This window comes from Phyllostomus hastatus, unplaced genomic scaffold, assembly GCF_019186645.2.
Source record: "Phyllostomus hastatus isolate PE091 unplaced genomic scaffold, TTU_PhHast_1.1 phas_contig_254, whole genome shotgun sequence".
Lineage (NCBI taxonomy): Eukaryota > Metazoa > Chordata > Mammalia > Chiroptera > Phyllostomidae > Phyllostomus > Phyllostomus hastatus.
In genome coordinates this window covers 9,402,934-9,430,760 of record NW_025333810.1, presented here as the reverse complement: position 1 = coordinate 9,430,760, position 27,827 = coordinate 9,402,934, and the positions used below count along the sequence as shown (strand labels likewise).

The window sequence follows — 27,827 nt, the reverse complement described above, 5'->3', positions numbered from 1 at the left end:
GTTTCTCTCCCTCTCCTTCTCCTTCTCCCTCCCTTCCCTTCTCTCTAAACAATAAATAAATAAAGTCTTTTTTTAAAAAGATCTGACTTCCTTAATTTCCTCACTTATATGAAGAATTATTACACAGAAGATTCCAGATAGCTGCCAGCCATTTTGAATAAGAAGAAATATGGAAGCTAAAGAACAAAATAAACAAACAAAACAGAAAGAGACTTGTCGCTACCAAGAACAGACTGAGAATTACCAGATGGGAGGGGACTTGGGGGGCAGGATTAGAAAGGCGAAGGGCTTGAGAAGCACAGGTTGGTGGTGGTTACAAAAACATCATGGGGATGTGAAGAACAGTCTAGGGAATATAGTTAATAATATTGTAATAACTACGCATGGTGCCAGCTGGGTACTGGAAATACAGGGGTCATCACTTTGTAAGTTATATAATTGACCATTATACTGCACACCTAAACCTATTATGAAATAATGCTGACTGTCAAAATATATAAATAAAATATTGCATTAAATTTTAAAAAATGCCTTAAGGTATAGTAAGAAATTTGACTAGACATGAAAAGGATTAATTAATTATTTATTAATAAAAATATTAATTAAATATTGAAAGTCTCCCAAATGAGAGTAATAAAATGGTCCTATTTAGAGATCTTTAAAAAAGAAAAAGCAAAACTTTCCTCAAGTTTTACAAAATCTCCAGAGAAGAACTGTCTTCAGTGGTTTCATAAGATTCCTATGTGCTCTTGGAATCCTGATTCCTTCTTCATCCTGAACGAGAGCATTCCCATCTCATTATCTCAAGTCAAAACACAAAGCAATTTAGACTTTGGCTAGCTGATTTAATTAATTTCTACCTTTCAAGTTTCTAGGTATAAAAGTTTACCCAATCAAAGGCATTATTTTCTCTAAACCAAGAGGATGGAGAGAGATGCCATCACCACACACAGACACGCACGTTGTGCCCTCACTTCCACGTGCGGAGCTGGTGTGGGCCATCTTTTCGGGAATTATTTTAAGTTAGTCCAGAAAATAAAACACAATTTAATATAGATCTTCCTGTTTTTCACCCATATACTTATTTACATTTTCAGCTTTTAGTTAGGTTCGTAATATAAAAAATGCTCTTTAAATTTATAGTCCTGTGAGATGAACTATTTTATTCAGTTTATATACTTACTAGTCTATCCTCAGGCCCAAAGTTGCCATAAGTAATTGGTAAAAAAAAAGTTAAATTAGATCAAAGTGTTTTGCTAAAGTCCATGTGACCCAGAAGCCTTTGTAGAGTATTTATGGCATTCTGGTCCATTTATTTCTCCTCCTATTTCCTTCTCTGGGTCACATCATCTATGGCCAGGAATTGCCAAATATCATCAGAATTATATATAGCCCAAACTTTTACTTTAGGTTCTCGGCCCATCTACCAACTACCCACCTGGCATTTTCTTTTGAACATGGCAGATGCCTCTTGGCATCCACGAATCTAAATCTTAACTCATAATCTGCTCTTGGATTCTCCTTCCCTAAAACACATGGGCTTCTTCCAGTGACGTCTGTCTCAGCGGCTGGAACTGCCACCTATTTAGCTGTCCAAGACAGAAAGTGCTGCCTCAGTAAGGCCTCCTGATTTACACCTCCTAATGTATATTTAAAACTTATTCTCTGATCTCTGTAGCACCACCCTCGCCAGGCCACACCATCTTATACTGTGGAAGCCATCCTACTGATCACCCTGAACTCACTCTTGCCCTCTCTTCAGCCCAATCTTGACTGTAGGTGAACTGATCTCTTAAAACTACAAAAGAAAAAAGATAAAAAGACCAATCCATCCTGGTAATGTTATGGAAACAATAAAATAAAATCTGGTATAAAATGGTCCTCATGACCAAGCCTTTTCCTCTCTGATGACTTGTGAGTAAGACTCCATGTCCGCACTTACTACACCCTGCTAGAGCCCCAACTTTACCACGTGTGGGTGAATCTGTGATAAGTCTGACACGTCACTAGACTAAACAACCTCGAGGGCAAGAATAATGTACATTTTTCTAACAGTTTTATCCTAGAATTAACAAAGTTCATGGTACCAATAGGTGCTCAACAAATAATCATTCTATGAGTAAAGAGACAGATGACCTTTGATTGAAAGATAAGTAGCTGCCTACAGGTTCAGAAAGACAGATTCAGGACCACTTTCCTATGTAACTCTTCCACCTCCCCCAGAATATTTGAAATTGAAAGACTAAGATACAAAGCCTTTTATTCCACTATTTGAAAAAGGCTTACAATACAAATGCCTTTGGGAACTGGAGGGAAATATTTGTAGGCCCTGGAGACAGTATGTCAAAGAAAAAAAAAACGGGAAGATGAAAAGAAGGCTACTTATGTTGCCAAGGTCCCCGGGGCTTTGGAGGCATCACCTGTCAAAAGACCTGGTAAGATTTTCTGTTCTAGGGTTCCCTCTTCTCACAGCTGTGGGTTTAACTTCGCTACAGCCCCTAGACTGTCCAAGCACAAGAGAAATGTAAGGAGTTCAGAATCTTATGTGCCCTGGGATTTACCTGAACTGGTCTTGACTTTGTAATGTAGGTGTGACATCTAGGTTTCTCATCCCAAGCCCTCTCCTGAAGTATTTGTTGCAGTTCTAAAAATTTGTGCAAAGTTATTTCTTAGGCCCACGTCTATATTTTGACATCTTGTCAAAGGATTTTAGAAATGCTTACCCCGTGACAGGGACATGCTGCTGACAAGTCCCTGGATGGGGAACAACTGCCTTGTTCCCCTGGATTCTCCATCCCTGTGCTCTGTCACTACCGGGGCACTAGGGATGCCCACTTTTAGACCTCTTTGAACTTTAACTGAACTGTTATCGGTTGTTTCTCTATTTTTTCAAACTTTTCCTCCTGAGAGTCTCTGCTCCATGTGAGTGGATAAGTCTAATCACAAAACCTGATTCCTCCCTGAATGCACCATTCCTCTGTGTGTAGTTGATCACATTCAGTTGCCATTACATTCTAGGGTGTTAAGGCTAAGAAGAGCTGTGCTTCTCTGGAAAAGGGGTGTGATTATCTCTACCACTAGCTATGACAGACTCTATGGTGACCCCAGTTATTCCCACTCTGATACTCCATGTTCTTGTGTAACCCCCTATTCCCTAAGTGTTGGCAAGACCTGGGATTCGCTTCTAGGGGGGAGAAAGTAAAGCAAAGTTGATGAGAAGTCACTTCCTCAATTATGCTACCTAATACTGTAATGTCCTTCTTGCTCAAAGACCTTCTCCATAGATTCTATCCATTGCTGGTATTGAGTAAGTAAGCTGCCCTATGAAGTAGCCTAAATGGCAAAGAACTCAGGGATGACTTCAGCCAAAAGCCAGCAAGGAACCAAGGCCATCTTTCCAACAACCCACAAGGAGCTGAATCCTGCTAACCACCACCAGAGCTCTGAAGCAGATCCTTCCCCACCAAACATCAGAGGGTACCCCAGCCCTGGTCAACACCTTCCTGCACCCCATGAGAGACCCTCAGAGCTAACCTGGGCCATGATGCCTGACCCACAGAAAGTGTGATAATAAATGTATATATTTTAAACTACTAAAGTTGTAGTAATATGTTATAAAGCTATAAATGCCTAATTCACTAGTTACTAAAATTACGTTTTACCTGGTGATTTAAAGTTTAAATTTTTCCCACTACACAAAGATAGCACAATAAACTACATAAAAGCCTAGGACAAATTTTTAAAAACAAACCTATGATCTGGAAATCAGAAATATGCCTGATTGTACCTAGCTGTGTAACTTGAGCAACTTGCTTATCCTACCTGGTCTGGGCCTCAATTTTCCTATTTAATAAGTAGGGGAAGCTCATGAACTACTGTGGAACTCATACAGTTACCAAAATTACTGTTTTTCACTCTGTATTCAACTCACAGTGTTTGTCTGTTTTAAGTATCAACATTTTACTTTGTAAAATATTTTATTTATTTTTAGAGAGGGAGGAAAAGAGGAAGAAAGAGGGAGAGAAACATCAATTGGCTGCCTCTCTCATGCCCCCAGCTGGGCTGGCAACCCAGGCATGTGCCCTGACTGGGAATCAAACTGGCAACCTTTTGATCCACAGGCCAGCGCTCCATCCACTGAGCTACACCAGCCAGGGCAAATTATCAACATTTTAAAATAGGAATATCTCACACAAAAAAAAGATTTTTAATTCTTCATGGAATAAAAAAGACCAAATCTCACCTCCTTGGGCCTCCCTTATCTTGAGATGAACGGCCACTGTCAATCACTGTGGGCACTCACTGTCCAGCCTGCTCCCAGTCTCAGTTAAATCCCTGAGACTGAGTGCTGCTTCTCATTATTCATTAGGTATATACACAGCATTTTTTAAATAATAGAAATAAAACAAATATTTTTACCATGAATGTGTCTTTCAAAAGTAAGTAAAAGAAATATAGATAAGATTGATTCCTAGTCCATTTCCATTTAACTCCTGAGACATTTTGGGGTTAACAAAATATGTACAAGATCTGTATGTAGAAAACATAAAATATTGATAAAAGAAGTCAAAAAGGATCTAAATAAATGGAGAACTAGTCCATGTGCATGTTGGAAGACTCAATATTATTAAGATGTTAATTTCTCCACAACAGATCAATAGATTCGAAAGAAAGCGATCAATACCACAGCAAGCTATTTTGTAGATCATCAAACTGATTCCAGAATTTCTGTGGAAAGGCAGAAGACCTGGAGTATCCAACCTTTCCATCGTCACCTCCTCTCCCCAGAGTGTGCGGCAGGTTCCTGCACAAACCAAACAGCTGAACACTGCACAGCTCACACAGGTCACTCCTGCAATGGCACCAGCAAGCTTAACAGTGACTGATTCTTCACAAAAATGTGACAGATTGACTTTATTGTTGTTGTTTCACTCCTGGTCATTTTGTGTAGGCCTACATCACTCTAAATGAAATCTCGATGGCCGTACCACTGATATTCTAAAGTAGGGCCTAAGATATCAAGGTTTTAAAGTATCATTGAATTGAAGGAAGTTAAGTAATTATTTATTTTCAACTGAAACTTTTGAAACACTTAATAAAATAAAAGAATGTCTCAACCTTGGACTTGTGGTCCTAAGAAATGAATTCTATTTTTGATTTTTATAATGATTCTCTCCATCTATGTGTACATATTTACATAAATGGTCATTTATTTTTCTTTTACTCTTGTTTCCACTATCTGCCCACACCTTCCAAATTATGGTTTCTCTCTACCAATTAGGCTTGCAAGGCTAGTCATAAATTTGATGCTTTCTAAGACACGGTGGTTTTAATTCTAGCAAGACTGCCATATTACAGTGATGTTTTAGAACAGGGATGTAGGAAATAAGCTAAGCTTTACCAAGTGAGGATGGCAGAGAGTTTCACTCCCTTTAACTCTAGTTTTTCTTAATAAAATTGCTGTTCTCTATCTAACAGCAATTTTAATAAAAGAAGTCAAAAAGGATCTAAATAAATGGAGATCTCTGACCATGTGCTTCTGACGGTAGAAGTTAATAATGTTTGGAGCAAGATGTTAAGAAATAGCAAGCCCTACATATGACAACAAAATGGTTTTTAATCATACCATGGTGTTTGGACCACTACATCAAAATCATTGATGAAGCTTATTATCAACTTCAAGTGCTTGGGCTCCTCCCAGTCTAACAGAGAAGCCCTAGGAGCCTAGAGGTCAACAATTACCCAGGTGATTCTTATTCTTACAGTCATTAAAGTTTGAGAACCACTGGTTTGGGTTTTATTAACAGCTTGTAATCGCATATCAGAGAAATATGGGCCAAACCATAATCCATTAATCAAGGTCCAACTGACTCACTAGCTGGCCCCAAAAGGCCCTCAACCTCTAGTGTTCCAGGTGCGGTCCCCACACCACCAGCATCAACATCACTGAGGAACCTGTGAGGTCCCAGCCAGACCTGCTGAATCAGAAATTCAGGAGGAAGGAGGCCCAGAAATCTGTGTATTAACAATAATCTAGGTTATTTTGATACACACTAAGATTTACAAAGCACCTTAAAAAAAAGCTACCACTCTGTCATCCTCTACTTACTAATGAGCTATACTGCCACTACATTCATATGTTGCTCTTGTCAAGTATATAATTAAATTTTAAAAGGAAGAGGATAGGCATATAGAGTGAACCAATCCAGAAGTAATTCTGAAGATGGAAAGTTGCATCACACTGCTCCCAGACATTTGGACATTTCGCCCCTGACACTGTGGGAACTGAGCAGGAAATGGTGCCTTGACCTTTCATTACTTGCTTATAATTCATCATAAAGTAAATATAGTTGCTTTTCTCAGACTCCAGTTTTCCTCTGTTCTAAAAGAAATCTTCATTTAATTCAAGAAAAAGTCACTTTGCTCATTCTGAAAATAAAGTCTATATTTGACCTTGGGTTCTGAACTACCAGTCCCTGAGTCTTCAGTTCTACATTGCTAGGAGAAAGAGAAACAGAGGGGATGAAATGATTCCTTAAGACTGCAGATGGCACATTCACTCTGGAGAAGAATCACTTGGCAACTGTAATTCTAATTTGCCCTTTGATTTGACCCACAAGGATTGATATTACTGTTACAGAACAAACAAGGGGGGCCTGGGATGATATACTATTACTGAAAGAAGCCCCCAGATCCGTTATGTCCTCCGCCAGAGGAAAGACGTCTCTCAATGCCAGAGATTTGTGAAAAGGAAAGGAAACGTTTATTTAATGCTATACAAACTTAAAGTAGGGACCTAATGTCTTCACCAAAAATCCTAAAGTCCCTTAAAGCACCCACAAACAGACATAGTCCTTCCTTCCTTCCCCCTTTGCCCAGTCCAGAGTACCGTATCTCCTAAAGCTGTGGGGGTCCCCACTCTGGCAAAGGCACATGGTCCTCTCTCCCTGGACCACGGGAGTCCCCACTCTGCCAGAGCCGTGTGGTTCTCCCTCTCAGGGCTGCGGGACTCCTCACTCTGCCAAGGCCGAGTGGTTCTCTCTTCAATGGCTGCCGTGCCTCGGTTTAAATCCCAGCACCAATCTTCCTCTGAAGCCCCATTTCCGGCTCCTCTCACAATTGGCTACAGCTGCCAGATCTGGGCAGGTGTGGCCCTGTGGTGTGGAGCCAATTATCTCCGGGCTCTTCTGGATCTTATTACAGATCCTTATTTGAGGCTCCCCTCTTGGCTGCACCCTGTTACATTACCACAAAATGGATACAGAAAGTATACACTCCTGAATCTAGGTGCTACTTCTAGACACTACTCTAACTGATTATTTTTTACCCTTTTGTATTTAAAGAGAAATAACCGAATAATTCTTTGAAAATAACATAGCTAAAATATTTCAAATAAAATTATAGTAAAATACAGAAAAGCATAAAGAGAGCACTGTTGGCCATGACCATTAACAATCATCCTGTTATTCAGAGAACTCTTGCTTACTTTTTATAGATTAGAAGGGAATGCTTCTTAATCTTCAAAATCTAGAAAGATTATACAATGGAATTCTATGCAGCAGAAAGAGAGAAGGAGCTCCTACCTTTCACAACAGCATGGATGGAACTGGAAAGCATTATGCTAAGTGAAATAAGCCAGGCAGTGAAAGACAAATACAATATGATCTCACCTTTAACAGGAACCTAATCAACAAAACAAACAAACAAGGCAAAATGTAACCAAAGACACTAAAATTGAGAACAGGCTGACAGTGACAAGAGGGGAGAGGGGAAGGAATTTCAGGGGAAACAGGGAAGGGTTTGCAGGAACAAGTATAAAGGACACATGGACAAAAACAAGGGGGGGTGGAAATGGGAGGGAGGTAGGGAGGGCTACGAGGATGGGCTGTGATGGGGTTAAAAGGCAGAAAACTATACTTGAACAACAAGTACAATTTAAAAAAAGAAATAAATGCACATACTAAAGCAGTTGAAAAATGTATAAAGTTAAAAGGACTTTTCTTCATCCAACTCCCTCTACAAAATTAACCACTATTACCAGATTCACATACATAACTTCAGGAAGAAATAATTTATATCCTTTTTATTTAGACAAAAGAATCATATCATATATACTTTTGGCAAGTTATTTAAAACATCACCAGTCCTGTAAGGATATAGCATTTCTCTAGTATAGAAGGAAAAGGAGATTCAATTTTTAAAAAGTTACAAATTAAAATGAAAACAGAGATAGAACGACTAATGGAGACTTAAAAATATAGACAGATTTTTCTGTGCTTTTCAATGAGAAGAAACAGAAAAATTAAAGTGAATTTGATGAATTTTTTAGAAAACAAATAATTCTGAATTAAAAAGAATTAACCTAGAAGTTTGTCTCACATATTCTTCCCAAGGAAAAGCTAATTCAGAGAAAAGCTAATGCTATGGCCATGCAAATTTCCAGGACAGAGAAAAAGATAGCAAATTATTGGGTTGACAAAAATGTTCATTTCTTTTTATTCTGTAAGATGGCTCCTGTAGACCTTGGCTGTCTTTAACTTCAATTGAACAATTTTGTTAGATTGTATTGTGACAGCTGTCACATCAGCATGCATTTAAAAAAATATCAAAATTGGTAAATTTTTGTGTAGTCATTTTAATATTGAAGATGGGAGAAAATAGACAACATTTTTGGCATATTATGCTTTATTCTTTCAAAAAGGTTAAAACACCACTAAAATGCCAAAATAAAAAAGATTCGTGCAGTATGTGTAGAAAGTGCTGTGACTAATCAAATGTGTCAAAAGTGGTTTGTGAAGTTTCATGCTGGAGATTTCTCCCTGGACAATGTTCCATGCATGGTCAGACAGATCAGTTGAAGTTGACAGCAATAAAATTGAGACATTAATTGAAAACAATCAGCCTTATACCACGTGGGAGATAGCCTACATACCTAAATATCCAAATCAATAAAGTTATTGGTGAAAATGAAAAATGTGTATTTTATTTTATGGAAAAAAATGCACAAACTTTTTGGCCAATCCAATGTAAAGCAAGCATAATCAGTGTGTGAAAATTTGGCAAACTCAGCCTAACAAAAACAAATCAAAACAAAAGTTACTGATAAATCTTATTTGTGAATTAAAAATGCAAAGATTCTCAATAAAATATTAAAAATTCTAATTCATCCATATTTGGAAAGAATAAAATACTAAGACCAAGTACTTTTTATTTAATTAATGACAGGACGCTTGAATAGTAGAACACGTATTACTACAGTTTATCACACAAATTCCACTAGACTATATTCCCCAAGACAGTAGGAACCAGGACCTTTGCAGCTTTTATCATGATAAATTTAATACCAAGGCCTGGAACAAAATCAAATCTCAATAAATATTTCATAAATTAATAAACCAACCAATAAATTAATAAGTCAATCAAAAAATCAAGAGAAAAGCTATGATTTTCAATAAATGCCCAGCTATATGAAGAAATTCAACATCTACCTCTAACAAAGAAATCTTGTTATAACACTCTTAACATAAAAAAGAACATCTAAGCAAAGCATCACCAGTATTATGCTGCACAACAAAGTATTGGACACATTTTTCTTATTCATGGGAATACAATGGCCATTATTTAAAAATCATTTCTTGAAGTCAAGAAACAAGAGGTGTAATATTGATATCTAGTAAGAAATATGTATTCACAATAATTGTTTATCTAGAAAATTTAAGAGAACTAAGATTTTTTATTTTAATAGTCTATTTTTTTGTATTTTCCCCTTACTATCTATCCCCCTTATATTCTCTTCCACCTCTACCCAAAAAACAACTACAAGAATCAGCAGGTATGGTAAACTGTTGGCAGTAGACACTGGATGTCAAGTACATGGATGATCACTAAAAGTGCTTTCAACTTTTCAATATGTTTTGAAATTTTTTTATGGTGAATTTTGGGTAAAATATTAGAAGTAATAATATATTTCAGCATAACAATCAGTTTGAATAACAATACTATAACCTTAACAATTTTTGAAAAATAATAGATGAATGATCATATCTGAATGATAAATATAGTATAAAATACCTTAAAAAAATGAGAAAACATGATAACAAATGAAAATTACAGACTGGCTGGTCTAGCTCAGTGGATTGAGCATTGGCTGTGAACCAAAGGGTTGTTGGTTTGATTCTCAGTCAGGGCACATGCCTGGGTTGCGGGCCAGGTCCCTGGTGGGGGCCAAGTGAGAGGCAACCACACATTGATGTTTCTCTCCCTCTCTTTCTCCCTCCCTCCCTCTCTCTCAAAAAAAATAAATAAAATATTTTAAAAAGTGAAAATTACAAGATTTGTAATTTTAACTAACTCAGCTGAGGGACTGAGGACTAAGACACTCATGAACTTCCTTCAGGACTAACTTCATGTCCTATAAATTTTCTGAAACAAGTAAAAAGAAAGAAACGGTAAATATGGTAAACCATTAGCAACAAATTACCCTGGTATTTTGACAGCAAAAATAATGTGAAAATATATTTGATTACTTAAAATAAAATTATAAGATAATCTGATCAGAGGACAGGAGTATTACATAAACCTGGTTAAAAATGAAAACATAATATATCTTGATTTTTTAAGGCTCTCTTAAAATTGACTCATATCACTTTATTAATTCAATTTTGTTTGACATACAGGTGACTTGATTTACAATGACTGCTAACAGGAAGCATAACAAAGGCAAATGGGACTAGCAAATAGAAGACTGTCAGAGAAGTTGATATGCTTTTGCTTTTAGCTTGTTTTGGCTTTTAGCTATTGAATATGCAGATACCTCATATCCAGATCAAACATCTTTCTGTAATATTTATTTATATTTCACTTATTTTATTGATGGCGACCTTAACAACTCAACGACCAGCACATCTCTAGAGATGAACTGCCAGCAAACAATAGACGGAGTCTGTGGTGCGCAAGGAGGAGCGGGACACAGTGGCTGCTCTCTGGAACAGACAAGCTCCAGTCCAGGGTGAGGATTTATCTGAGATTACACTGTAGTATAATTGCTGACAGAACATTGCCAAGGGTACATAATTGTACTTATGATGAATAAAATCTGTTGTAATTTAATATGCTCATTAGTGAATCAGAGGAGAAGATAGAGTAGGTGACACTCGGCAGCTGGTGGCTTTTCCGAGCACGTCTTTGCTCCTGCAGCAGGCCTGTTTCCACTCCCTGAGCACTGTCTTCTCTCTTCATCTTTGGGAGCCTGAACATTCTTGCTCCATCTCTCCCCTTCCTTTGCTTTCCCCAGCCTGTCTTTTTGATTCAGATGGCAGCATAGATAGAACATTTTCTGGGGAAATATCCCCTCAACCCCACCTCTATGGGAGGTTCCCCACCTAGAAACCTGCCATGTTACTTTTACTATGTGTATGTTTGCCTATTTTGTATGTCTATTTTCTTCTCTAAACTGAGAAGTTTCGGAGGTCCGAGACTTTTCTGTCTTTTCCACTGTTTTACCTCCAGGAACCAGAGTGTTGCAAATCAATACATCCCACTTTGCACTGTGTGAACCACAGGTGGTGCTGTTGCCTAAACCACTATGTGAATGGCGCCCCCTAGAGATGCGCAGTGTCCAGACTGCACCAAGTCTATTATTGGAATTCTGTCATGTCTTTTAATACTTTGTGGAATGAATGAATATTAAACCAAATATTCCCTCAAATCGTCCCTAATTCTAAAATTCTATGGCTATTCACAAAGTTTACAAAATAGATTCCAGTATTTACACAAACTGCCAAATTACAACCACAATCTGACACATAAAATAATGTTCAGTTTAGAATTCATAGGTATACTCAGCTTTAATATACAATCATGTAAAATATAAGTTATAGCAATATTAATAGTGAAAGATAATTATTGAAGCACTTAATATAAGATTCATGTGATTGTATATACACTAAACATTTTGAAAAATATCTACAATGTTGAGATTACTTATGTATATATATTTTTAATATTTATTATTGAAACTATTCTTTCAATATTTAAATTTTCCAAATATGGCCGGTCAGAGTGCTTTTATGAACCTTTTGACATTTTCATATGTGTTTGGAACTCTTCTTACTATCTGGTACAACAACCAATTTTAGGCTTAGTTTTACACTTCCCTCAGACCCCAAATTCATAATTTCTGCAAAGAGTTCCATTTAGAAACCAAAGTGTGGCCTCTGGGTACCTCAATGCCACCGTGGCTCATTGCCTCTAGGCCCTTTAGGAGCACACAACACATATATGTACACACATGCAATATGCAGACATACTGATGCATCCAAGGACAGACTTCCCTGTCTCATTGCTCAACCATATTTTATTTTTCCTCCTCCACAGTGAGAATACTGGTTTCCAAAAATATTGTATTTATTTGAGTAATCTTGTGATACACAAAATTCAACAATACCACACCCATACCACTTCTAACAAACCTACAAAATTAACATATCATTGGAAATAATTTCTAATTGCTCTTAGAATATATCTCACCAAAGGGATAAAGTCAGCGAGTCCCATATAAAAGTTACTTGCACTGTTTTCCTTTATTTGTTGTTCTAAATTTGATATGCATTTATTTATTTTTTCCACTTTACTGAATTCATTGGTATGATACTGGTTAACAAAATTATATAGGTTTCAGGTGCACAGTTCTACAACACCTCATCTGTACACTGTGTAGTGTGTGCACTACCCCAAGTCAAGTCTCCTTCCATCACCATTTACCCTCCTATACCCTATTCCTCTTCCTTCCACCACCACTCCTACCCACCCCCTCCACCGGGCTGGCAATCACCACTATTGTCCCTATCCCAGAGTTTTTTCTTTTTTCCTTTTTTTGCTCAATCCTACCACCTCCCTCACTGAGAACCATCAGCCAGCAATCTGAGTCTGTGGATATTTTGCTGTTAGTTCATTTTGTTCATTAAATTCCATGTATGAATGAAATCATATGGCATTTGTCTTTCTCTGACTGGCTTATTTCACTTGGCATAATCTTCTCTAGGTCCATCCATGCTATACCAAAGGGTAAAATTTTCTTCTTTTTAATGGTAAAGTAGTATTCCTCTGTGTAAATGTCCCATAGTCGTTTTATCCACTCATCTACTGATGAACACTTGGGCTACTTCCAAATCTTGGCTATTGTAATAATGCTGCAATGAACATGGGGGTGCTTTTATTCTTTAAAATTGCTGTTTCAGATTTCTTCAAATAAATTCCCAGAAGTGGAATCACTGGGTCATAAGGCACCTGTATTTTTTATTTTTTGAGGTAACTCTGTGGTTGCACCAATCTGCATTCCCACTAGTGGTGCACAACCATTCCCTTTTCTCCACATCCTTGCCAGCACTTGTTTGTTGATTTATTGATGATGGCCATTCTGACAGGTGTGAGGTGATATCTCATTGTGCTTGTAATTTGCATTTCTCTGATGATTAGTGACATTAAGCATCTTTCCATATGTCTATTGGACATCTGTATGTCCCCTTTGGAGAAACATCTATTCAAGTCCTTTGTCCATTTTTTAAATTGAATGATATGTTTCTTGGTGTTGAGTTTTTAAATTCTTTATAAATTTAGGGTATTAACCCATTATCAGGTGAATCAGTGAATATGTTCTCCCACTCAGTGGGTTCTCTTTTCATTTTGCTGATGATTTCCTTTGTTGTGCAAAAAATTTTAGTTTGATTTAGTCCAATTTATTTTTTTCTTTTGTTTCCCTTACCTGAGGAGATATATCAGAAAAAAATGTTGCTATGAGAAATGTATGAGATTTTCCTGACTATGTTTTCTTCTGGGATTTTTATGATTTGAAGTCTAACATTTAAATATTTAATCCATTTTGAGTTTATTCTTGTGCATGGTGTAAGAAAGTGGTCTAGTTTGTTTGTTTTGTTTTGGGGTTTTTTTGCATGTATCTGTCCAATATTCCCAACGCCATTGATTGAATAGACCATCTTTATCCCATCATATGTTTTTGCCTCCTTCATCAAAATTACTGACTATAAATGTGCAGGATTATTTCTGGGCTATTTATTGTGTTTCATTGATCTATGTGTCTATTTTTACACCAGAACCATGCTGTTTTGATTACCATGGCCTTGTAGTATAGTTTGATATCAGGTAGTGTGATTACAAGATTGCTGAGGCTATTCCGGGTCTCTTTCAGTTCCATATACATTTTTAGAATACTTCTTCTAGTTCTGTGAAAAGCACCATTAGTATCTGGATAGAAATTGCATTGACTCTATAGATGGCTTTGAGTGCATGGACTTTTTAATAATGTTAATTCCTCCTACTCATGAATACAGTGTATACTTTTATTTTTGTATATTCTTCAATTTATTTCTTTATTGTCTTATAATTTTCCAAGTACAGGGCTTTTACATCCTTGTTTAAATTTATTCCTAAGTATTTTATCTTTCTTGAAGCAATTATGAATGGGATTGTTTTCTTACTTTCCCTTTGTGATCATTTCTTATTTGTGTAAAAGTGCAACTGATTTTGGATATCTATTTTGTATCCTGCTACTTTATTGAATTCATGTATCAGTTCTAGTAGTTTTTTAGTAGAATCTTTAGGCCTTTCTACATACAGTATCAAGTCATCTGCAAATAATGACAGTTTTACTTCTTCCTTTCTAATTTGGATACTTTTATTTCTTCTTCTTGTCTGATTGCTATAGCTAGGACTTCCAGTACTATGTTGAATAAGAGAGATGAAAGTGGACATACTTGTCTTGCTCCTGATGTTAAGGGAAATGCTTGCAGTTTGTACCCATTAAGTATGATGTTGGCCATAAGTCTATCATATATGGCCTTTATTATGTTGAAGTATGTTCCTTCTATTCCCACTTTGCTGAGAGTTTTGTCATAAATGGGTGATGAATTTTATCAAATGCTTTTTCTGCATCTACTGATAGGATCATGTGGTTTTTACTTTTTTTTTTTTTGTATATTGGTACATGATATTTGTTGATTTATGGATATTGTACCATCCCTGTATACCCAGAATAAATCCCACCTAAGCACAGTATAGAGTATTTTTTTAATGTATTGCTGAATCCAGTTTGCTAACATCTAACCATCATTTAACTTTAGTGGTTTTTGCCATCCTCTTTAATTCAATTTTCCTTTTGGAATATGTAAAATATTCATATGGTTCAAAAGACAAATTTACATTAAAATTATATTCTGTGATGTTCCATTTTTTTTCTACCCTGTTTTCATCCACTGCTTAATAGATAATTTATTTATGGTCCATAATATTGTGATTAATAGTGAGGCTTAAATCAGGAATAAAGAAAATAACAGATTGTAATTTGTGAAGTAATACATAGGGCATCTCATATTCCTATGCAGTTAATACAATGGAGCATATTTCAAGAATAATATTTTACATTTTAAAGCATACATATATTTAATGATTTTTTTGAATACTGGCTTTAATGTTTTATTAGTAAAATTTTCCTTAAATATGCTATTCAAAATAAACTTCTTTTGTGGACCTAACAACAATGATAGAATTGAAAAAGGATGGTATGTATGGTCAGTCATTCTGTAGACAGTCCTTTTGAACTAAGTGTCATTTGAAAAGTAGGGGCTACTATGGTGGCAGAAAAATACTATAATCTGGTCAAAAATTATTTTTCCCAAAGAAAAACTTAAATAGCTCAACTGTTAGTGAGCCTCAAATGTGAAGTCAGAAGACTCAGTGTGCAGTCTTAACTCTGCCTTAAGTCATTGTTGACCTTGGGCAAGAAATGTCATCCCTCTAAGCCTCAGTTTCCTTATCTTCAAAATAAATACAGAGGTGGTAAAGAGAGTGAAATAATGTTTTTTAGTCTAACAATTTATTATCTTTATCACGCTATAAGTTGTAACTAAAAATATATTTATTTCTTAGTGATTCTCAAACTTTTTGTTCATATGATTCACTTTGAACAACTTATTATACACCATCAGCCCTTATAACATACTGAATCGGGGCCCAGAAATATCCATTTTTAATAAACTAGTGTCCCAGATGATTCAACTTCAGAGATTCAGGGACCATAGTTTGAAAAACTGTGGCCTCTATATTCACATATGTGACTGGCCTCAAGTTGAACAGACCTTAATATTAAAGAAAGAACTTTGTTGCCTATGTGGTATAATTCCAGTAGGTCTGCATATGTTTCATTGCTTATCAAATTTGATGGACTATTAATTTTAGAATGAAGTCAATCCTTTGGAGAAAAGACTAATCCACAGTAAAATTGCTTCAAGTCATTTATATTTTAATATAAATAATTTGTCAAGTTATGCAATTTTATAGCTTGGAGGAATATTAGTGAATTAATTCAAAGCCCTATTAATACAAGTCTATCTGAGAAGTAAAGTGCTTAATTCGTGGTCTGACAATGAACACAATGTCAAATTCAAGACTGGAGTCAAATCTCTTTGCTCAAAGTTTCATGTTATGTTCATGACACCTCAGAACCTTTCTTTTCTTTGAGAAGCTCTTCAAAGAGGGAGGTATAGTAACCTGAACAATGTGTCCCAAAGCTACGAAGATACATCCTAATCCCCACAGCCTATGAATGTTACCTTACATGGTAAAAGGGGCTTGGCAGTTAAAGACCTTGAGACAGGGAGATTACCTAGGTGGGTCCAATGTAATCGTAAGTCTCCTTTAAAAAAAAGAAAGAAAAAGGAGGCAGGAAGGGGAGAGAGAGAGGGCCAAGTACTGAAGCCAAGGAAGAAAGGGCAAGGAACCAAGCATCAAAGGCAGCTTCCAGGAGCTGAGAAAGGCAAGGACACAGTCTCCCTGAGAGCACCCAGAAGGACCCAGCTCTGCCATTAGTTTGATTTTATCCCCATAAAACTCATTTTGAATTTCTGAACTCTAGAATTACAAGATAATAAGCCACTACATTTATGGTAATTTTTTACAGCATCAAAAGAAACCAGTACAGGTTGGAGAAACCTAGGACACTGGAAACCAGAAAGTAGAAAATTCAGAGCAGGAACCAGGGAGGGGGACACTCACGGGTGGAGCTGGTGGCCACACTCAGAGCTTAAGGCAGAACAGAAATTCTAATCAAATAGTTCCCACCCCAATACTTCAAATGGATGGGAAACTTATCTGCTTTATGTGTGAAGCATGAATGAATGTGAAACACACACAAATGACACTTGTGACTCACCGACTACAGGACACAGCCAGTTCCCAGCAGTGCTAATGGATTTGCATAGACACTGCAATGTTCTGCTTTTCATTCTCCTTTTAAATGCTGGCACTCATTTGTAGGTCAGACAGTCTGTAATCCAAACAGATTAAAATTGACTGGGCTCTGTGGGAATTACCTCCACAATTCCGTAGCCATATCCCACCACCTTAGTTAGGACCAATAATTAATTCATAATGTCACCTAGGCAAAAAAAAACTTCCTTAAAAGTTTATTTCCCTAAAAAATCTTTTATCACGTCTAACCATTATACTGCATCTACTCTTTAGACTTAAACATTTGGGATCTCTTTATAGCAAGAGATGCGATGGCCAGAGCACAGAGCCTGACAGACCTGAGCTCAAATCCTTGCTCCTCTACTTATTTGCTTGCCAGGTAACCAACCATGAGCTAGTTACTTGGTCTCTTTGAGCGTGTTTCTCAGTGATAGAATGGAAGAGCAGAGCCTGCTTTATTAGGATCATAGAAAGATTACATGGGATGTGGTGTAGAAAGTATGCTTAATTCAGTTGCTATTATATTGGGCCACCCTCTAAGGATTCAAAACAAATGTTCTGTTTCTTTGAGCCCTTTTCCCTCTATATCTGTGGTTTTCAGTTGGCCTGGTGGATCCCTAGAGTTCCTATGGCAGAGTCTCAGGGACTTCTCTATGAAGAAGAGCAAAACCTGTGGGGCCCCCGGACCCTCCATACCACCTTCTACTATGGCCGTGCATGTTAGGCCAATAGAAAGGCTAAGTAACATTTCTGCATGCAAAGGGGAATTTCTCTCTCTGCCATTTCCACGTTCCCTTCCGCATCAAACACAGAGCACATCCTCTTCTCCCCATTCCTGGTACAGGTCTGCACAGAGTCCCAGACGGAAGTAGTCTGCAAGGGCTTCCTGGATTATGTGATAGGCCTAAGCCCTCAGGAGAACTGGGAGGGAGTCAAAGGAGAAGGTCTGTGGGAAGGCGCAGGGCTTGGCAGTACCCAGGGCAGGAGTACTGTCCTAAGGCTACAGTGATACTACCTGGAGATGAGCAAGATCTGAAAGTCCAGGTCTGGATTCTGAGCAATACCCCGTGACAGGGAAGAGGGAGGGGAATAATACCTATGGAAGGACTCTTTGAGGTGTGGGCTATCATCTTACAACTTGAATGCAATTCCCTTCACCAACTAGACAATATAAGTCTTTATTTTGATTTTATTATGAAACACAATCTGTAATTCTAGATCATGTGCCAACTCGGCCGAAGATCCAGTGCACTGTGGTTAGAGTTGGTGTCTAGTTCTCTGTGTTACCTCCTTTTAACCTCCAAACCATGGACTCCCATACAGGAATAGACTGCTGCTGTGATAATGGGTACTACCCACTTTAAATGTCTGATGTCATCTAAATGTGACAGCAAGCCTTCTTAGAAAAAGCTAGTTTTGTGGGGTGATAGTTGAGATTCATGGTCAAGATTATGGAATTTAGGGACTTGCAGAGTCATGGTTTGAACCCAAGTCTGTTTGACTGCTGAGCCTGGCTCTCTGCCATTAAATTATGCTGTTCCAAAGCAGTGATCACAACCTGTAGGTCCATACCCAGGGGGCCATCAAGTTATGGCAAGGGGTCTGCAAATCCATCCATGCATTTTTGGTGGGCCAGATCTATAGTGCAGCCCATTTTCAAACATATGCAGTGCTGATGAGTTGGATAAAATACAGACTCACTTACATAAATGTAAATTTGGAAAACCTGGACAACTAAACTATTTTAGGCAATATGTCAAAAAGATATAGCAGGTGCACATATAGGGCCCAATTTGGGAGTCAGGCAGGGATTCTTGGGGACCAAGGGAGATTCTTCTGTAGGTAAGTGGAATATACAGAAAGCAGAATCTCACCCCAGGGAAGAAGAGCCAGGAGGAGTAGGCAGATGAAGTCCTCGAGGCTACCTGCTGTACTAAGCAGAGGAAGAAAGTACAAGGTGTAGATAAGGAAGGAAGACCCTGTGGATGGAAGTTAAGAGCATGACCTCTGAATAATCAGAATTGAATCTCAGTTCTGCCACTGGCTATGGGAAACTGAACTTGGTTAAAGAGAACCTTTTAAGATAGAATTTGTAATTCCATCATGTTGCGAAGTCTACCCCAAGGTCCAGGGCACTATGCTTTGTTTTATTTTCAAATTAAACACTGATCTTCCTCTTGTGAGGGGCACAGGGATGCTCTGAACACTAACTGAGATGATATGTGTAAAGCATCCAGCACAGGGCCTGGCGAATGTTGCTCTCTGCCTTGTTGTGAGGTTTAAATGAGGTAGGGCAGAGTGCTGGAAGCCTTGAGTGGTCAGCAAGATGCCAGTGAGTGAGTAGGTCTTTGGCCAAGCCCTGCTTTCTCTCTCTCCCTGTGGTGTCTCAAGCCCGCCTTGAGACAACAGAGGTAAATGGAAGAGATATGTATGTGGTTAGAGAGAAAAAGCTGCCACAAACCCTTCATCCTCTACTCCACAAAAGAAGGCTGGAGGCAGGTCTCATGCAGAATAGGTATAAAATATGACAGTAGATTTAAAGAATGAGCAAACAACATGCTAACGGCCATAAGCAGAAGTAGGTGGTAGAGAAAATTAGCATTTAATACAGAAAAATTAATGTATAAAAATTAGGATTAAATTATTTTTTAAAAAGCACAGAGCACTCCATTGTGTGGTCATCAGAACAATCAGTAATGACCCCCTAGAACTCTACGGAAATGGTTTACATTAGGAGAGGTCTGCGCCTGAAAGCAGAGCAGGAGAGTGTGCAAAGATCTTAGAAAGATTTCAGTCTCATAATGGTCAGAATATGTTTTTATAAAGTTACTGGTGCTTAAAATATTTCCTCAAAATTCACTATGGAGCAGCAATATCTCCAGCAAAACTGAATTGTGAAATGTTACCTTACTTAACCTTTAAAGAATCACATTACCTTTTCCTTTTCTTATTAAAAAAATGTGAAAGCATTTTTCTCAATTCTAAGCCGCCTCATCCTCCCCCTCTTTTTTTTTCTCTCTTTTGCCTTTTGGGCTCACAGGATGGCAAGGGACTGTCTAGGGACCAGTAGGGCCTCCAACACATGTTGAAATAAATGAGACAATCTTTTCTTCCACCTTCACCTGTCCACTACAGGGTGTCTTTGGAAACACTCTGCCCACTATAAAATAAAATGGCCATCTGGAATCCATCCCAGTCACCTTCAGAACCAGATTTCAAACAAGTCAGGCCTGGTAGATGTGAGGGCCTATTCTGAGAGGAAGGCCTGGAGCGTGGGAATCTGGTCTGGAGGAAGCAGGACAAACACAGAGTGTCACAATGGAGCCAGGTAGCCACACAGGTATCACCCAACTGCCAGGGTGTGAGCAAGCTGTCTTTCAGGAAAGAAAAAGCCCAGTCACAGGGAAAAAAAGACAAAACAACAAAAACAACTCAAAAAAACAAAAGCAAAAACACCACAAGATGTCCATCTTTGAGTAGCATGGTAATTGGCTGACAGGATGATCAGTTGAAATGAGAACTGGATTTATTCAAGTCTCCCCCATTATATACAGACAGAGATTGGCTACTTAACCTCACAATACCTCAGTTTTTCATCTGCAAAATAAGGTAAAAATATCTATAATTGGGAAAACTTTTGGGGTTGCGAGTGAAAAAAATCCATTGTTAGGCACAGAATGTTTGTGTTCCTCCCCAAGAGCTCCAGTGTTGAAACCTTACTCCCCAGTGTGATGGTGTTAGGAGTTGGCACCTTGGGGAGATAATCTGTGATTAGACAAGGTCATTCTGGTAGAGTCCTCAGGTAGGATATTAGTGCCCGTATAAGAGTCACCAGAGTTTGCTTCTTTTCCCTGGGGTCTGCAATGTGATGGTACAATGAGAAGTCAGCCATGTGCCTCCTGGAAGATGGTTGTTACCAGAGTTCAGCCATGCTGGCACCCTAATCTCAGTGTTCCCATCTCCAGACCTGTGACAAATAGATTTGTTTGTAAGTCACCAGTGTGCGATACTTTGCCATAGCGGCCTGAAGGAACAAAGACACCCATCATAACTACCTTAAGGAAACAGAAATTTAGTATTTGCTCATGAAACACAGTTCAAATATGGCTGGATTCAGGGCTTCAACCCAATTAGTAATTCTTCTCTTTTTATTTCATTTATGTTCAGCTCAACATTTTAACCTTGTTCTATGCTACTCTAGACAACTGGGATTTTCAAAACAGCTCCAAATTTGTATCCATCTAGTAGCACGACCCCAAAAGCCAGGGGACATTTTTCTCTACGTCAAATTTTTGCAGGAAAGTGCCAGGGAAAACTCTTACAGGGCCCACTAGAATCACATGAAATTTCTGAATGGTCACCGTGAATGGGATGGCGAGGGTGGTTGTTTTGACTGACCAGGCTCTGTAGCAAGAGGGCAGCACAGGACTGTGATTAACTGGAACCAAGTGAGGAAGGCACAGATTTCCTTAAGGAAGCGAGAAGACAGCTATTGGAGCCAGAAGAAGGGAAATGGGAAAAAAGCACTGAGCAGAGAAAACTGTAGGCATCACAGACCCCTACAAAATCTTCCCCAGGATGGTAATATGAGTATTAAAATAATGTGCAAAATACTTTCTAAACCATAAAGCTCTATTCAAATGTTCTGTATTCAATTTATATGTACTATATCCACAGTCCAAAATTATAAAGACATATAGGGTAACACAAAGAAAGAATATTATGAAACGGTTTTTAGGTTTTGTCACAGTGCCTGACCATTGTGATGGGTTTCTGGTCCTCAGTATACCTCGAGACTTGGGTTTGGAAGTATCACAATCCTTGTTCAGGTTTGATTACAGGAAGAATTCCTTCTAAGAGAAGGTTGAAAAAGAATACAATAAATTATAGACATTTTTCATTGAAGAAATTTAATAAGAGGAGACACAAATATACAGTGATGGTTATGGACACAGTCCTTCCTGTAGGGCCTGTACACCAGAGAAGATTTTATCCAGACTTCCAATTTGAGGTCATTTTTTATGTCAGTTCTCGGCAAAGCCACAAAACTAGTCTTCCTTCTTAGATTACACATATATTGATGTTTTTTTGTGGAAATTTTAGCTCATCGTTATGATATGTGAGTGTGCCAGAAAAGAAACCTTAAAAGAATCATAATACCCTGATTTTTTTTCTCACCCTTAAGTCTTGACCACTGTAAAGCCTTTCAAAATCCTTACCCACCAACTTGCACAGTACTATATGAGACATACCACATCAAATTTTAGGTCATTAAAAACATGAAATTGTCTCTGTTCTAAATGCACGGAACCATGCCCGGACTGGCAGAACAGGGCAGTTTGCCCTCTGAAACTCAGATGTTCCCCTTTACTTAGAAGGTGTTGACTGACTCAGCCCTTTGGTTTTTCCTGAGACACAACCATGAGAACAAACATCCACTCACCCTCCAATTTCAGAAAGAAAATATTATAAAACAATGAAAACAATAAAGGGATTAAGGCAAATATTAACAAAACATTTTCAGAGCCCTGATTAGTATTTAAAGTATAAAGAGAAGGACTGAAAAATTCTGGAAATTTTCTCAAACTTCAATTCTATTGTCTAAGACAGTAGTTTAATCCACATTATGTATAGTAAGCACAAGCTAATTCTCAATAACTGTTAGAGGTTTCAATAATCTTTTTCTCAGCAATTGATGAGAAAAAAAGATAAAATTTAGTAGCATAAATTTATTACTGAGCAATCTACTCAAGAGCTGCAAAATAAAATTATTTTCAAGTACACTTGGAACATTTTTCAAGTTCAATCATCTGGTGGGCTATAAAACATGTCTTGGTAAATTTAAAATAATTGAAATTTTACAGAATATGTTTTCTTACACAAAAGAATTTAATTGGACATCAATTTTTAAAAAGCCTGGGATTATAGTAAAATTGCAGGATACAAAGACTCCTAAAATGTAACAATAAAAAAATTAAAAATAGACCAAAAATCTGAATAAACACCTCACCAAAGAAGATATACAGGTGGCAAATAAGTATATGAAAAGAAGTTCCATATCACATGTCATTAGGAAACTGAAAATAAAAGCAAGAAGGAGATACAATTGCATATCTATAAGAATGGCAAAAATAAAAACTGATAATACCAAATGCTAGTGAGGATACAGAACAAGAACTCTCATTCACTGCTGGTGAGAATGTAAAATGATACTATCACTCTGGAAGACAGTTTTCTCCAAAACTAAACATAGTCTTAATATTTGATTCAGCAGTTGTATACTCCTATTTACCCAACTTATTGCAAAACATATATTCACACAAAAACATACATAAAAATGTTTACAACAGCTTTATTCATAATTGCCCAAAACAGGAAGCAACCAAGATGTCCTTTGAAAATTGAAAGGATACACAGAAGTGGTACATCCACACAGTGCAGTAACATTTAGCAATAAAAAGAAATGAGCTATCAACCCATGAAAAGACAAGGAGAAACTATTAATGCATATTACCAAGTGAAAGAAACCAGTCTTTAAAGAGCTATATGTTGTATGATTTCAACATTCTGGAAAAAAAGCAAAACTACTGAGACAAGGAAAAGATAAGTGGTTGTCAGAGGCCAGTGTAGGGAGGGAAGAATAATAATAGGTGGAGCACAAGGGACTTTTAGGGTAGTGAAACTATTACTAAAATGGTGGTTACACATTATAATTGTGTCAAAACCCATAGAATATACAACACAAAGAATGAGACTTAATGTAAACTTAGTTAATAATAATGTATTAGTATTGGTTCAGTTGTAACAAATGTACCAAACTCACGTGTTAATAACAGCAGAGGCTTTCAGCAGGGGAGAGAGGGGGCATAAGGGAACCCCTCTCTTCTCAATTGTCTGCTCAATTTTCTGTAAACCTAAATTGGTTGTAGAAATAGTCTGTAACAATATTCTGTCTATAAATATAGACTATAAACATCTGCAATATTTCAAATTTTAATTAAAAATAACTTCCAAAGTATGTTATTCTTTATGAAGCTATTGCAAATGGGAAGGTTTTCTTAATTTCCCTTTCTGATAGTTCATTATTGGCACATAAAAATGCAACTGATTCTGGATGTTAATTTTGTATCATGCTACTTAACTGAGTAACTTAATTTATCAGTTCTAGTAGTTTGTTGGTGGAATCCTTAGAGTTCTCTATGTACAGTTTCATGTCATCTGCAAATAATGACAGCTTTACTTCTTCCTTTCCAATTTGGATGCCTTGTATTTATTCTTCTTGTCTGATTGCTATGGCTAGGACTTCAAGTATTGAATTAAAAGGTGGAAGTAAACATCCCTGTGTTCCTGATCTTGAGGGAAACCATTGTACTTTTGCCCATTGAGTATGATGCTGGCAGTGGGTTTGTCATTTATGGCCTTTACTATGTTTATGTATGTTCTCTCTATTCCCACTTTGCTGAGAGTTTTTATCATAAATGGTGCTGGATTTTATGAAACTCTTTTTCTGCACCTATTGATATAGTCATGTGGTTTTTATCATTCATTTTGTTTATACGCTGTATTACATTAATTGATTTGTAGATGCTGTACCGTTCTTGCATCCCCAGAATAAATCTCACTTGATCTAACTAGGGATGTAAGAGTCCTGTACTCAGAAAATTACAGGAAGCAAAGGAAAGAAGTTAAAGAAGATACAAGTAAATGGAAGCACATATTGTATTCAGGGATAGGAAGAATTAGCATCATTAAAATGTCCATACTACCCAAAGAAATCTATGGATTCAATGCAGTTCCAATCAAGATACCAATGATGTATTTCACAGAACTAGAACAAATATTTCAAAAATTTATATGGAACCACAATAGGCCCTGAATAGCCTCCGAGATCTTGAGGAAGAACAAAGTTGGAGGAATCATGCTATCTAATATCAAACTATACTATAAGACAATAGTAATCAGTAAACAGAATGGTACTGGCATAAAAACAGATACATAGGTCAATGGAACAGAGTAGAGATCCCAGAAATAAACCCACAACTTAATAGTCAATTAATATTTGACAGAGAAAGCAAGTCCATATAATTTGCTAGAGTTTATTCAATAAATGGTATTGGAAAAATTGGACAGACACATGCAGAAAAAAATGAAAATAGACCACCTTCTTATGCTATCCACAAGAATAAATTCAAAATGGATTAAAGACTTAAATATATCTGAAACCATAAAAATTTTAAAAGAAACCATAGTCTTATAGCAATATTTTTCTGATATATCTCCTCGTGCAAGGGAAACAAAAGAAAAAATAAATAAATGAGACTACATCAAACTAGAAAGTTTCATATAGCAAAGGAAACCATCAGTAAAATGAAAAGACAACTCACTGACTGGGAGAACATATTTGCTGATACATCTGATAAGTGGTTAGTATCCAAAATCTACAAATAACTTATAAAACTCAACACCAAAAAACCCACCAAGCAATCCAATTCAAAAATGGGCAAAGGACTTGAATAGACACTTCTTCAAAGAGGTCATACACATGGCCAATAGACATATGGAAAGATGCTTAATGTCACTAATCATCAGAAATTCATATTAAAACCACGTGAGCTATCACCTCACATTGGTCAGGATGGCTCTCATTAATAAATCAACAAACAAGTGCCGGTGAGGATGTGGAGAAAGGGGAATGCCTCATGCACTGTTGGTGGGAATGCCACTGTAGAAGGCAGTATGGGGTTACCTCAAAAAGTTAAAAATGGAACTGTTTCATGATCCAGTAGTTCCACTTCTTGGAATTTATCTGAAGAGACCAAAACACTAATTTGAAAGAATATAAGCACCCCTATGTTCATTGCAGCATTATTTACAATAGCCAAGATTTGGAAGCAACCCAAGTATCCATGAGTACATGAGTGGATAAAACAACTATGGGACATTTACACAATGGAATACTACTTGGCTGTAAAAAAAAGAAGAAGAAAATTTTACCTTTTGCAACAGCATGGGTGGACTTAGAGAACATTATGTTAAGTGAAATAAGCCAGCAGAGAAAGACAAATATTATATGATTTCACTCATATATGGAATCTAGTGAACAAACTGAATTAACAAGAAAAATAGAGACAGACTCATATATAGAGAGCAGGCTGACAGCTCTGTGGTGGGCATGGGTTAGGGGGTAGAAGGATGAAGCAAAAAAGGAACAGGACTCATGGACATGGACAATGGTGTGGGAAGGAGGTGGGAAGAGGTGGAAGAGAGTATAAGGAAGATAAATGGTAATGGAAAAAAAAACAATAAGAATAAATTTAAAACAAAAGGAGGTAGATTCTAGTATTTTTTAAAAAAAACTTCCAAAAATGTATCAACAAGGAAGTGATAAGGCAAATTAGAAAGTATTCTGAACTAAATGAAAATAAACACAAATTTCACGACTTGTGAGACTGAACTAAAGCAGTGCTTACAGGGAAATTTACAGCTTCAAACGCTTACTCATGAGAAAAAAAGATTGACTAAAACCAATTATCTAAGTCTATCTTACAAGTCTAAAAGGGCTAATTAAATACAAAGCAGAAAAAACATACAATAAAGATATAAACAAAAAATTAAAAAATAAAAAAATCAATGAAATCAAAAATTCTTTTTTTCTAAAAAGATACTTCTCAATAGACTGATCAAAACTAGAAGAGCAGACATTGTTATGGATCCTACAGGCTCATACAGACAAAAAGGGGCTATATTACAAATAATTTCATATCAGTACATTTGTCAAAATGATAAAATAAGCAAATTCCACTGAAGACTTAAAACCTACACAAAAGAGACTGATAATCAAAACAATACCATGTCTATCACAGAAATTGAATGTGTAAATAAAAACCTTCCCACACAGACACCCCAGGCTCAGAGGGTTTCACTTGTATATTCTACCAAACCTACATAGCTCTAACATAAATTCTTTCAGAAAGTAGATGAAAAGAAAAAAATTCCCAAATCTTTTCATGTGGCCATAATTCCCTTGATAGCAAAATCAGAATATGAATATGCAACAAGCCTGCTGTTTGTTAAAAGTGTGATCTTAAGCAAGTGGCTTTATTTCTCCAGCTTCCAGTTTTCTCATCCACGGCCATTCCGTCAAATGTCCTGGCTTGGAACCAGGCACTGTGAAGAAGAGCCTGGAGGAGAGGCCAACAGTGGCAGATACCTCACCTCTGCCCACTTCCAAACAATAGCAACTGAAAATGAATTGACTCCGGTTCTTTCCCTCTAGGTTTTCTTTTCACAAAATAGGTAAATTCCAAACAATGATAACTGAGGAGGGCAAGGGTGAGCCTGACGGAAATGCAGGCATGCATTATGGGGGAGAGAGGGTGGGTTGGGGCAATCTAGGCTACTCAACTGCCTAGCCTCCCTCCCAGCCCCTCTCAGTTTATCTGTCTCTGTCATTCTCACTAAACAAGTATTGCTTATTGATTTTCCTCTTAGACCTGATGGTTGTGGCAAGAAACATTTGCAAAATGCTTCAGTAGATGATCTTTAAGACCCCCCTCCCTCCAATA

General features: G+C 37.2%; 1 protein-coding gene across 1 annotated transcript in view; it reads right to left on the bottom strand.

Annotated features, from left to right (window-relative positions):
• Nucleotides 1-27,827, bottom strand: part of KCNN2 (potassium calcium-activated channel subfamily N member 2) — a 393,097-nt gene that overhangs the window by 343,550 nt on the left and 21,720 nt on the right. The window contains exon 2 of the mRNA XM_045838087.1: nucleotides 17,225-17,338. The gene's annotated coding sequence lies outside the window, so the exon portion shown is untranslated. The remainder of the gene's footprint in view (nucleotides 1-17,224; nucleotides 17,339-27,827) is intronic.